An 11512-nucleotide genomic window follows, 5' to 3' on the forward strand; every position below is an offset into this window, starting at 1 on the left:
TAACTTTTACATATCCCTTTTGATACAACACATTAAAATATAACGTAAAAACAACAACAGTGCTTAGAGATTAACATAGTGGACGGGATTTTCCAAATTACGCGGCAGTGATGCCCCTTGCCTTCGCTACACAGAGTGTAGCCACTCAAATAACTGTGAGAAGTTGGGAAGTGCAAGAAAGATCTGGTATCCATGTATGATAAACATGTAATGTTTCATATTAAAGTATCAAATCTTAATCAATAAGAGCTTTCCGCGCCATAAGTAGCACCTTATTTCAAAATATTCTATTTGTCACATAATAAAATAAGAACGGTAAACTGTAAAAATTTTTATTTTTATGACGAGCCTATAGTGTAATGCTAATATTAGCGCGTTTTAACGCTACTGTATGTTTTTATATAACGCAAATGACGTCACGCCAGAGTGTTATAAACTAGTGCAATATACATGCTTTTCGGTGGTATATAGAAATATATCAGTAATATAAAACAGGTAATTTAACTGTTTGAAACAGTGAAATTACCACTTTGATAATTTCACTGTTTTGAATTTAAGCCCCTTACGTTGTTTCAGTTAAATACCAGCGTGCACAGAACTGGGTACCAACTTAATGACGTCACATCGTAAATGACGTCACGTTGTATTATTATTTGGCGCGCTTTTCATTCAGTTTTAGGTTTAATGTCTTTTTAAAACGTTTCTTTGCATATAATAAAAATAAAATTTGTTTATTTTATTGTTTATTTTAGTGTAAGATCGAAATATATTTCACCTTGTGAACACCAAAAGTTCATATTTCACTCGTGGCTGCGCCACTCGTGAAATATACCTGTTGGTGCTCACTCGGTGAAATATATTCCGATCTTACACTGAACTAAACAAATATCCTCTATTTATTTAATTTTATGGTGCTATATCAGTCAAATATATTTCATTTTCGTTTAAAAGAAATATGAAATTTAAATATGAAAGTGGGCGGAGTCAAAACTAATAATTATTTTCAGGGACTTCTTTTGACTTTTTTGAAAAAAATGATAAATTAAAAACTACTTTTGTTGAATTTTGTTTTGAAAACTATCTAAAATGATAGAAAATCCTTTAACTAAGAAAATTAATCCGAACATCAATATCTCTTATTCAGTCACAACCACTGTACTGATGTTTAAAGAGTTGTTTACGTGACGTCACTATTTAGCGCCAAACAGCGCGTGCAAAAACAATAAAAAACCAAGACCGCTATTTCAATGTCGCAAACCAATTCAATTTAAAATTTATTTCACATTTAATACTCTGTATTTCGTTTGAAAAATATAAAATGAAAAAAAATAAACAATAATTGTTTGAATATTGAACCGCGTCACGCATATATTGATAAAAATAATTATATATTACAGCGCGCTGTATATTTGCAGTTCCGTAGCAAGCAAGGCGGCTCGTAACCATTTTTTTTTTGATAATGAAAATAAGTAAAAAAGTTATTTTTTTGTTATTCGTGAATAAATTTTCTGTCAACATAATAAAATGCCACATATGTTTACTCGCCATTTCGACTCGTGAAAATATGTGGCATTTTATCATGTTTCTTAAAATATATTCCATATTTCATCTTACTAATAAATGGCTTTATCAAATACATGAAATAAACGTGCCTCTTTCGCGACTCCGTAAAAATGGTATTGCAAAGCCGTGCATATATTTTGACGTGATGTCATATACGTTGTTCAAACATGTAGCGTTAAGACACGCTAAATGTTGGCGTTATACTATAGGCGCGTGAATGAAAAATGTTACTTTTTACTTTAAACAGGTTTTATTTTTGGTATGTGATAAAAATATAATTATTTATTTAATTTTACCCATGAAATATGGTGCAATATCCGTGAAATATATTTCATATTTTTTAAAAATAAATATGAAATATAAAAATGAAAGTGGGCGGAGTCAAAACTTATATTTATTTCAGGGGACTTCTTTCGCCATTTTGTTTGTAAAATCTAATAAATACTAAAAACGTTTTGTTGAATTTTGTTTTGAAAACTTTTAAGAATGATAGAAAATGGTCTTACTAAGAAAATAAATCCGAACACCGATATCTTTTATTCAGTCATTAACGCTGTACAGACGTTTAAAGAGTTGTTTACGTGACGTCACAATATAGCGCTAAATATCGCGTGCAAAACAAGACAATAATTATATTCCTGCGCGCCATACAATTGCAGTTGTGTAGCAAGCAAGGAGATTCGTAACCAATTTTTGATAATGAAATTCAATAAAAAAAGGTTACTTTTTCGTTTTTCGTGAAATATGGTATAATAATAATATTTTCACTCAACATGATAAAATGCCGAAAATTTTCACTCGCTGTCCCGGCTCGTGAAAATATGTGGCATTTTATCATGTTTCGTGAAAATTGACTGTAGGTCAAATACTTTTTGAGATATGTGCGACACAAGCTGAAAATTGCAAATTTTTACTAAGTCAAAAGCAATAAATCGCACAACTATACATGCTGATTAACATTTCTATAAAGGTTCATGACACTAGGTCAAATTCTTTTTGAGTTACGTACGACACAAGTTGAAAATTGTATATTTTTACTAAGTCAAGGGAAATAACTCTAAAATTACTAAATATAATCACACGAAAAACCCAGGTGCACAACTACACATGCTTATCAACATTTCTTTAACCCTTTTACCTCATATATACACAAAACAACGCACTTTCGACCCCCCCATCTTTAAGCCCTCAAATATGGAAAAAATGTCCTGTTTGGGCCCTAAACACAAAAAATGTCCTGTTTGGGCCCTAAACACATGTTTTGTTTTCGTTTGAGAAATGTTAAAAAAGTGACCACTTTTTCGGCGCGGTCCACAATCAAAAGATACATCAGGGGGTTGCCAGAAGGTGGATGTGCCAGAAAATTTGTGAGAGGCTATAAATCACCCCAGATCAATCATAACATAACGTGTAACCAACGCTGTCAAGCATTTGACTCTATCTCAATCTATTACGAAGTTGTAGCACTTTGAAATCAATTTTGATGGAAAAAATCAACGCAAAAAAGTGAGTTTTGGCAATTGATGTCCCCTCGTTGCCATGGTAACAGGAAATATAAACCTGAGCATGTTGTTACAACGGCAATGGTCCAGTCAACATTTGTGCCAAGTTTGATTAGTATTGAATCAGTTTTTAAAGTTTAATAGCAATTTGAACTTGTAACGTGAGACTTGTCAATGAAAACAGTAATTTTTCACAAACTGTTTATTAAGTAATGGGTTAACGTTGCATGACTCTAGGTCAAATACTTTTTGAGCTACGTGCAACAGAAAAGAGAACGGACGGATGGACGAACGGACGGACAAGGGTAAATCTAAATGCCCCCCCCCCCGTCCCCAAAAGTGGGGGCACAAAAAGGAGTCTTAATTTATATTTTCAGTTCTTATAATGTTTTCTTTTCATACAATACCAAAATAATATCTCACATACACTCACACCAAGGATTTGATCCATATCAGTTAATTAATAAATATTTTGACAAAACGGCGCTTATCCTTTAGCAGCGTAATGACGTCATCCTAAGTATAAAACTCATGCATAAACGCTGACGTCATTTCAAACATACAAGAATGATAAATTGGGCACTGATGTAAACACAATTTATCACATAAACCGCAGCGCAGGGATGTAATAAAGTCATTTAATAAAAACAATTTTACACTAGTGTAATAACACTTTGACGTGACGTCATTTGCGCTACATAGACACATAGCTTTAAAGCGCGATAATGTTAGCGTTACACTATAAACGTGCCATAGAAAAATTACTCATTTTAACAGTTTACTGTTCTTATTTTATATATGTGATAAAAAGAATATTATATTCGTGTAGATTCAAGACAAAAATTATTGAACTCGTTGTATAAAACAATATGATTTTATTCAACTCGTTCAATAAATTTAATTTAAACTCATTTAATATCCTCTATACAATCCATTCTAAGACATGAGTTTTTATTGTTGAAAACTTGATAATAAAAATATTATTTTATTATTATTATTTCTTTTGTTAAATATTTTCTATATCTTAGCAACAGTAGAGTGTTAAATCAAACGGCGTTATAAGAAAATCGACATCAGAAGTTATTTCCGCTTGAATAAATAACATTAATAATCTTTCTTATTTTATCTTGTTAGAATCGAAATAATATCGGTCTCATCGGTATTTATCGGCTATTTAACACTGGTTTTGTCGTATTGATGCGAAAAAAACCACTTAGGCCTATTGCCTTCATGGTCAATTCCTACGCATCAAAACTCCAAACCGGTGTTAAATAGCCGATAAACACCGTTGAGACCGATATTATTGCTTAAATTCATTCAAAATCATCTATTTATTACACCCCTGTGTCGCTGTTGATGTGACAAAGTCTGTAATTACACGTGTAATTATATAGAACTTTTTACGACGCGGTCAGTTGCTATGAAAAAAATGACCGGAAGTAGTAGTTTTTCGCGCATGCGCAATTTGCGTAGGGCAAAAAGAGCCTTGCCCTACATAGAAATTTAGTATAAATTCATAGACAATTCCAAGTTAGTTTAAGGTAAAAATTAGAAAATCATATAAAATATCTTTTAACAGAAACACAAAAGATGCCTTCATAGCTTTATGGCCAAGATTGCCCAAAAAGGGTACGGAAAGACGATTTTTTAAGATTTCCCCCATTACGCTCACAGACCTGACATTGAAATTTTTGTTGTAAAAAATGTGGAAATATATATTAGCAAATAAAGAAGTCAATTTAATTGTTGTTGAGATCGTCTATATAAAAACTATTTTATTATAACCTATAATATATAACGTTTTATATAAATTTTATAACTTTTAAAATCGAGGTTTATTATCATTCTGAAAAAAAAGTCGGAACACGTGTTATAATGCAATTTTAGTTTTCAATTTAGCTCATTTTATCCTTCATCCCACTTGAATGAGATGCCAAACAAAATTTTTTTTAGGTCACATATATATTTAAATATTTTTTAAACTCTTGAGAAGTTAAGTAACACATATTTTGTCCGGTTCCTTGTAACACATGGAAATGCACGTCAAATACACTATTTATCACTTCACAAAATCAATAAACATTGATGAGATTGGTATATGAATATCAATTCACGTTTTAAGAACTTACTGCTTTAACTCATAATAAAAATTCTGTTTTTTATGAGTGACATAACTTGAAATCACGCCTTTTAAAGCCTTTAAGTACACTAAAATGTATTCTATCTTTATTGAGCTTTGCCCTACGCAGAATGCGCTTGCGCGAAATGCAACATACGTTGCTATGGAAAAATCGTACTGTAAAAAGGTCTATAAAGAATCGTTTTTCCCAACGTTTTTAACTGATGATGACAGTCACAATAACGATAATGAGTTTGCAGCACGGTGCCGAAACCTCGCAATCATAATCTGCCCGCTGAACTCGAGTACGTGTACAAACTGAAAAAATGACGTCACCTTTAACGTCATCAAAACAACAAGCTGTAAAGTGAAAATAAGTTCGAATTGCTTGATTTTTTTAAGAGAACTTTTTGTTGAAAGGGATAGGTACGTTTCGGGTCGATTTTGGCCGTTACAGAAACAAATCTTGTATTAAATCTCGTTACATGCTCTTTTGAATTTTACTTTTTTAACAGAATATAAACATTTTAGCCTCGCATAATGATGATCTATTTTTGAACGATACAAAACAAACTTTGATTTTAACACTGCCGACTTTTATGTGTTTGTACATTTGTTTATGTTTTTCTTCGTTTTCCATTGTATTATTTTTCTTTTTTTTTTAAACGTCATCTTAAAATAATAAAAGTAAATTATCCGCGGTGATCGCCGACAAATATCATTTGAAACACGAATATATCTTGTATTCAAGACCTAAGTTTTTGATGATTCAAAATTATTTGTTTCGTATAAATTTTAGCTGTACTGCATGGCGTGGAAAATTAAAGACATGGCAAAATCTATATACCGAGTACATAAACATTAATAAATCAATATAAAATCTAACACGTACGTGCTTTGACAAGGTGGTCTCCGTTTCTAATGTAATGACATTTTGGCAGGAATTCAAGGGAGGCTAATCATTTTACTATTTCGGCAGTATGACAGTAACTCTATTGTATTATTTATCAAAAGCGATTTTGCAAAAATTTTATTTTGAATATGATAAATAATATTTATATTTAATAGAAAGATGCAAAAGAAACGTAAAAAAGTCCAAAAAATACCAAATTATAGGCCGATTCCGGTAATCCTTCGCCGATTCCGACAGTATAGCTGTAACTTGCCGACATTAAATATCTTGTTTTATTAATAAAAAGTGATTTTTTTTACAAATGTCTTTTTTATTTATCATTGATATCGTTTTATATTTAATTAAAGATGCAAGAAAATTGGTTAAAAATTCATATATAAGCAAAATACAGGCCGGTTTCGGTAATCATTCGCCGATTCCGGCAGTGTTCCTGTTTTCGCCATTTAAACATTTTTTCAGTGTTACATGTAACTAAAACCGATTTCCTTTTCACATTTATTTTTTGGAGGTCAATCATAACGTTTAAGTTTTATTAAAACAGGCAAAACAAATATTATTATAATGCATCAATAATAAATAACCAAATTACAGGCCCTCGACGAATCCGGCAATAACTCTCCGATTTTAGAAATGATTTGATTTAACAAAATCTTTTGACATATCATTGATAATGTTTATATCTTATAAAAATGAAAGTATATTTTTTTAAAAGTTCATTATTAACAAAATTACAGATCGATACCAGTAAAGTCCCCACCGATTCCGGTAATTCGGCCAATTCCGGTAGGTTGAGTAACCAAGGCATTATGTGTAAGATCAACCTCATATAATAATAATAATGATGATGATGATGATGATGATAATCAAACACGTGCATACATATAAGTTCTGAACTTTACTAAATAGGAAATTACATAAGACCACTGAATAAAAAAATATTGTCATAGCGGTTGTATTACAAATATGTGCCTCTTCGTACAAACTTTTAATAGATTTCGTTGGTTAGCCCTTTTAAACTGAAGAATGTTCAGTGACGAAAATTTAAATATGAACTTGTTAAAGTAATTTTATAAAACAGCTATTACTGAACACACTTCTTAAGTAGGGTAAGTAAATTATATAAATAAAAACTATTGTATATGTCTCCTTTTTCGTCTGTTTTAATGTACTTCACAGTGACTAATTATGTGTGTCTACAATCGTTATTGAACGGTAGAAATGTACATCAAATGTATCATCCACTTCTTTGCATTACACGATAAACAATTTAGAAAATACGTATGCGTCATTATATTTTTAATTACTCGAAGCGATGCGTTGATGACTTCAAACTGTAGTTTGTAGCCAAAATCGACCCAAAACGTACCTAGCCCTTCAATGAAAAGAATTATGAAAATAAAAATAAAAAAAAACAATAAAAAAAAAACAACAATATAAAGGTAATCATTAAATTAAGGCCATCCATTTTTTTAACTAAACAAAATTTGGCAAAAGGCAACATATTGATTATGCTCAAAAAGAAAAGATAAAAATCGTCCTCTGACAATGACTACACCATTTGAGCATAAAAAGCACAAAAAACATTATATCCTTAGCAACAAGAGCTGTCATAGGAGGAGACAGCGAAGCTCGACTTACAAAATACTGAACCCATGGAGTAAGGAAGACAAAACTATGAAAGAAAACTCAATTATGTATGATTAAGTATTAAATTAGATCTATAGTAAAAAAATAACATTTGTTAACTTAATTTCAAAGCTCAAGGGAGTTAAATCTGAAAATAGTCTAGAGTTATGAACCTTGTCACATAAGTTGTGGTTGATAATAATGTACATTTATTTGAAGTATGAAGTTGATCCCTTGAGAAATAAAGACGTAACAGTAAAAAATAGTATAGTAAGCTCAAAGGGAGATAAATCTGAAATATTGTAGCTACAGTTATAAACCTTGTCACATAAAATTTGGTTGGTGATAAGGAACATATATTTGAAGTTTGAAGTTGATACCTTAAGAAATGAAAAAGAAATAGTGAAAAATATTTTACTGCACCAAAACTTTAATCTGAAATCTGGACGCGACCGGGATTAGGACAGCTCTCCATATTCTTCGTATAGTCGAGCTAAAAAGGCGTTATATATTGAGGAAATCTTAGCAAAAACATACCTTTATACGCCGTGTTAGATTTCTTTATAGCTTCACAAGTAAAACAGCAGTGTTGCCATAATGGTTCATAGTAACAATTGTAAGTTTCTTTAGGAGATCCAAGAAATTCGGAACAACCAACGAACAGGCCCGGAATTTTGTAAGGGGTATCTCCAAATGGACACGCTTCTGCTCAACAAATGTGTTAACTTAATAGTTTGAGATATACATGTATGCTTGTCAACAATATGGTACCTACTTCACTATAAAGGACTTTGTAAAAATATAAGAACAAAAATCAACTAGAACTATCACTAGATGTGATTAATACCCCCACAAGTCTGCTTCGGAAATGAGGATATTACTAGTAACAGAATACCTTGCAAAAGAATTGAAACATAGAGTTATGGTTGTGGGCAATTAAAGATAATTGTGGTTCATGTAGGTTGCATTTCCTTTCAATGTGGTTGGCCATTGATGAAGTTTAATTGAATTACTCTGTAATAAGTCCAGAAAGACAAAGAAAAAGAACAAAGGGCAATAACTCTATAAATACTGAAGATAAAGTTATAGTTCTTGTGCACTGCACTTTCTCTTATTGTGCTTGACCATTGTATGAAGTTGTTTTGAATTCCAACTAGTACGTTTTAAGTTATGCTCCGGACAAGGAAAAGTATCAAAGGGCAGTAACTCTGTATTTTGTCAAAATGGAGTTATGGCTCTTGTGCACTGCACTTCCTTTGAATGTCCTTGACAACTGTATGAAGTTGTACTGAATTCCAAACAGTAGTTTTCAAGTTATGCTCTGGACAAGGAAAAGTAAAAAAGGGCAATAACTATGTAATTAGTCAAGATGGAGTTATGATTCTTATGCACTGCACTTCCCCTTATTGTGCTTGACCATTGTATGAAGTTGTTTTGTATTCCAACCAGTAGTTTTCAAGTCATGCTCTGGACAAGGAAAAGTAACAAAGGGCAGTAACTCTGTAATTAGTCAAGATGGAGTTATGGTTCTTGTGCACTGCACTTTCCCTTATTGTGCTTGACCATTGTATGAAGTTGTTTTGAATACCAACCAGTAGTTTTAAAGTCATGCTCTGGACAAGGAAAAGAAACAAAGAGCAGTAACTCTGTAATAAGTCAAAATGGAGTTATGGTTCTTGTGCATTGCACTTCTCTCAATGTGCTTGACCATTGTATGTAGTTATATTGAATTCCAACCATTAGTCTTCAAGTTATGCTCCGGACAAAAACAGAAGGCAATTGAAAAGCAACAAAGGGCAATAACTCTGTAATTACTTTAGATAGAGTTATGGTTCTTGTGCACTGCACTTCCCCTTATTGTGTTTGACAATGAAGTTGTTTGGACTTCCAACCAGTAGTTTTCAAGTTATGCCACGGACAAGGAAAAGTAACAAAGGGCAATAACTCTGTAATAAGTCAAGATAGAGTTATGTTTCTTACGCACTGCACTTCCTCTCAATGTGCTTAACCATTGTATGTAGTTATATTGAATTCCAACCATTAGTCTTTAAGTTATGCTCCGGACAAGGAAAATGCAACGGACAAAAAAAAAGCAATGGAAGAGCAACAAAGGGCAATAACTCTGTAATTACTTTAGATAGAGTTATGGTTCTTGTGCACTGCACTTCCCCTTATTGTGTTTGACAATTGTATGAAGTTGTTTTGAATTCCAACCAGTAGTTTTCAAGTCATGCCCCGGACAAGGAAAAGTAACAAAGGGCAATAACTCTGTAATTAGTCAAGATAGAGTTATGGTTCTTGTGCACTGCACTTCCTCTCAATGTGCTTGACCATTGTATGTAGTTATATTGAATTCAAACCATTAGTTTTCAAGTTATGCTCCGGACAAGGAAAATGCAACGGACGTCTGGACCGACCGACCAACCGACCGACCGACCACCGGGTGACTCCTATATACCCCCCAAACTTCGTTTTTGGGGGTATAACAAGGTAAAGCGATGTTCACAAAAAGCAGCCGTTGCCACAAAACAGCCACTACGGCTGGTTACAGTGAGCACCGAAACAATGCGAAGAAAAACAGTTCCCTTATAAAACTCTCATTGCCATCTCATTGTCAGGAAGCTTTAGACGGATATTTAGGATTCTTATTTTTTCTATTATTATCTTGTTTTCTTTGGGATGTAGGTTTCATTTCACTATACAAAACAAGATTGCATTTAAGAAAAATGCTATGCCACCGCATTAATACAACACTAAATAGTAGTGTTGGAACAGATTTTTTTGTTTGTTTCTACACAATTTTGAAGATTGTCATAATGCATAGATCCCTGACCTATCTTATTCTTATTATCAGATTAGTGGTTAAATCTGTTGTTAACTCAATAAAAGATCAGAGTAGGAATATATCAAGGCACTCGAGTCTAGTGAATTTGGTGGTGAAGGTCATATTTCACACAGCCTAAGTTTCATGACTACATCAAAGAACAACACAGTAAGACACTTTGTCAAAATCTAGGTCAGCTGAAATCAAAGTTCACTTTACGTCTTAATCGGTGCACATGGTTCAAATTTCATAGCTGTACATCAAAGGACAAGAAAGTAGGTCACATCATCAAAATCTAGGTCACCTGATATCAAAATTCAATTTTACAACTAAAACTGTGCACATGGTCAAAATTTCATTGCTGTACATCAAAGGACAAGAAAGTAGATCACTGTCCCCTTGGGCAAGGCAAAATTTTGGACCCAAGGGTTTAATTTAAAACAATCTTGATACAGGTCCACCAAACAACATTTCAAGTCAAATATCTAAGCTGTAGCTTTCTCCCATTCAGAAAACATTTGTTTTATTTTCTGTTTTTACTATGTGTACATAATGAGAATCACTGCCCCCGGGCAGGGCGAATTTTGACACCAGGGGAAAAATTTGAACAACTTTGGAAGAGGACCTATAGATATAATATAGCAAACATCAAAGCTCTATGCCTTGTACCTTCAGATAAAAATATAGTTTTTTTATTTTTTTACTATATGTACATAATGAAAATCAATGACCCCCTGGGCGGAACCAATTTTGACCTCAGGGCTATAATTTGAACAATATCGTTAAAGGTTCACTTCGCAAAGTCTCATGCCATATATTTAACCTCTAGCCTTTGTCAATTCAGAGAAGAAGATTTTTCAATTCAGAGAAGAAGATTTTTTCAAGTTTTTACTTTATACATATAAGGAAAACTATCTCTTCTGGGGCATGGCAATTTTAACACTAGGGCCATAATTAAAACAACT

At 32.6% G+C, this 11512-nt stretch overlaps 1 long non-coding RNA gene across 1 annotated transcript in view; it reads right to left on the bottom strand.

Moving 5' to 3' along the window:
• Positions 1-9586, bottom strand: part of LOC132717766 (uncharacterized) — a 35049-nt gene extending 25463 nt beyond the window's left edge. The window contains exon 1 of the long non-coding RNA XR_009623992.1: positions 8261-9586. This is a non-coding gene — a long non-coding RNA (uncharacterized LOC132717766). The remainder of the gene's footprint in view (positions 1-8260) is intronic.
• Positions 9587-11512: the final 1926 nt, after the last annotated feature.

Source organism: Ruditapes philippinarum, unplaced genomic scaffold (assembly GCF_026571515.1).
Source record: "Ruditapes philippinarum isolate M1 unplaced genomic scaffold, ASM2657151v2 ctg3794_1_1_1_1, whole genome shotgun sequence".
Classification (NCBI taxonomy): domain Eukaryota; kingdom Metazoa; phylum Mollusca; class Bivalvia; order Venerida; family Veneridae; genus Ruditapes; species Ruditapes philippinarum.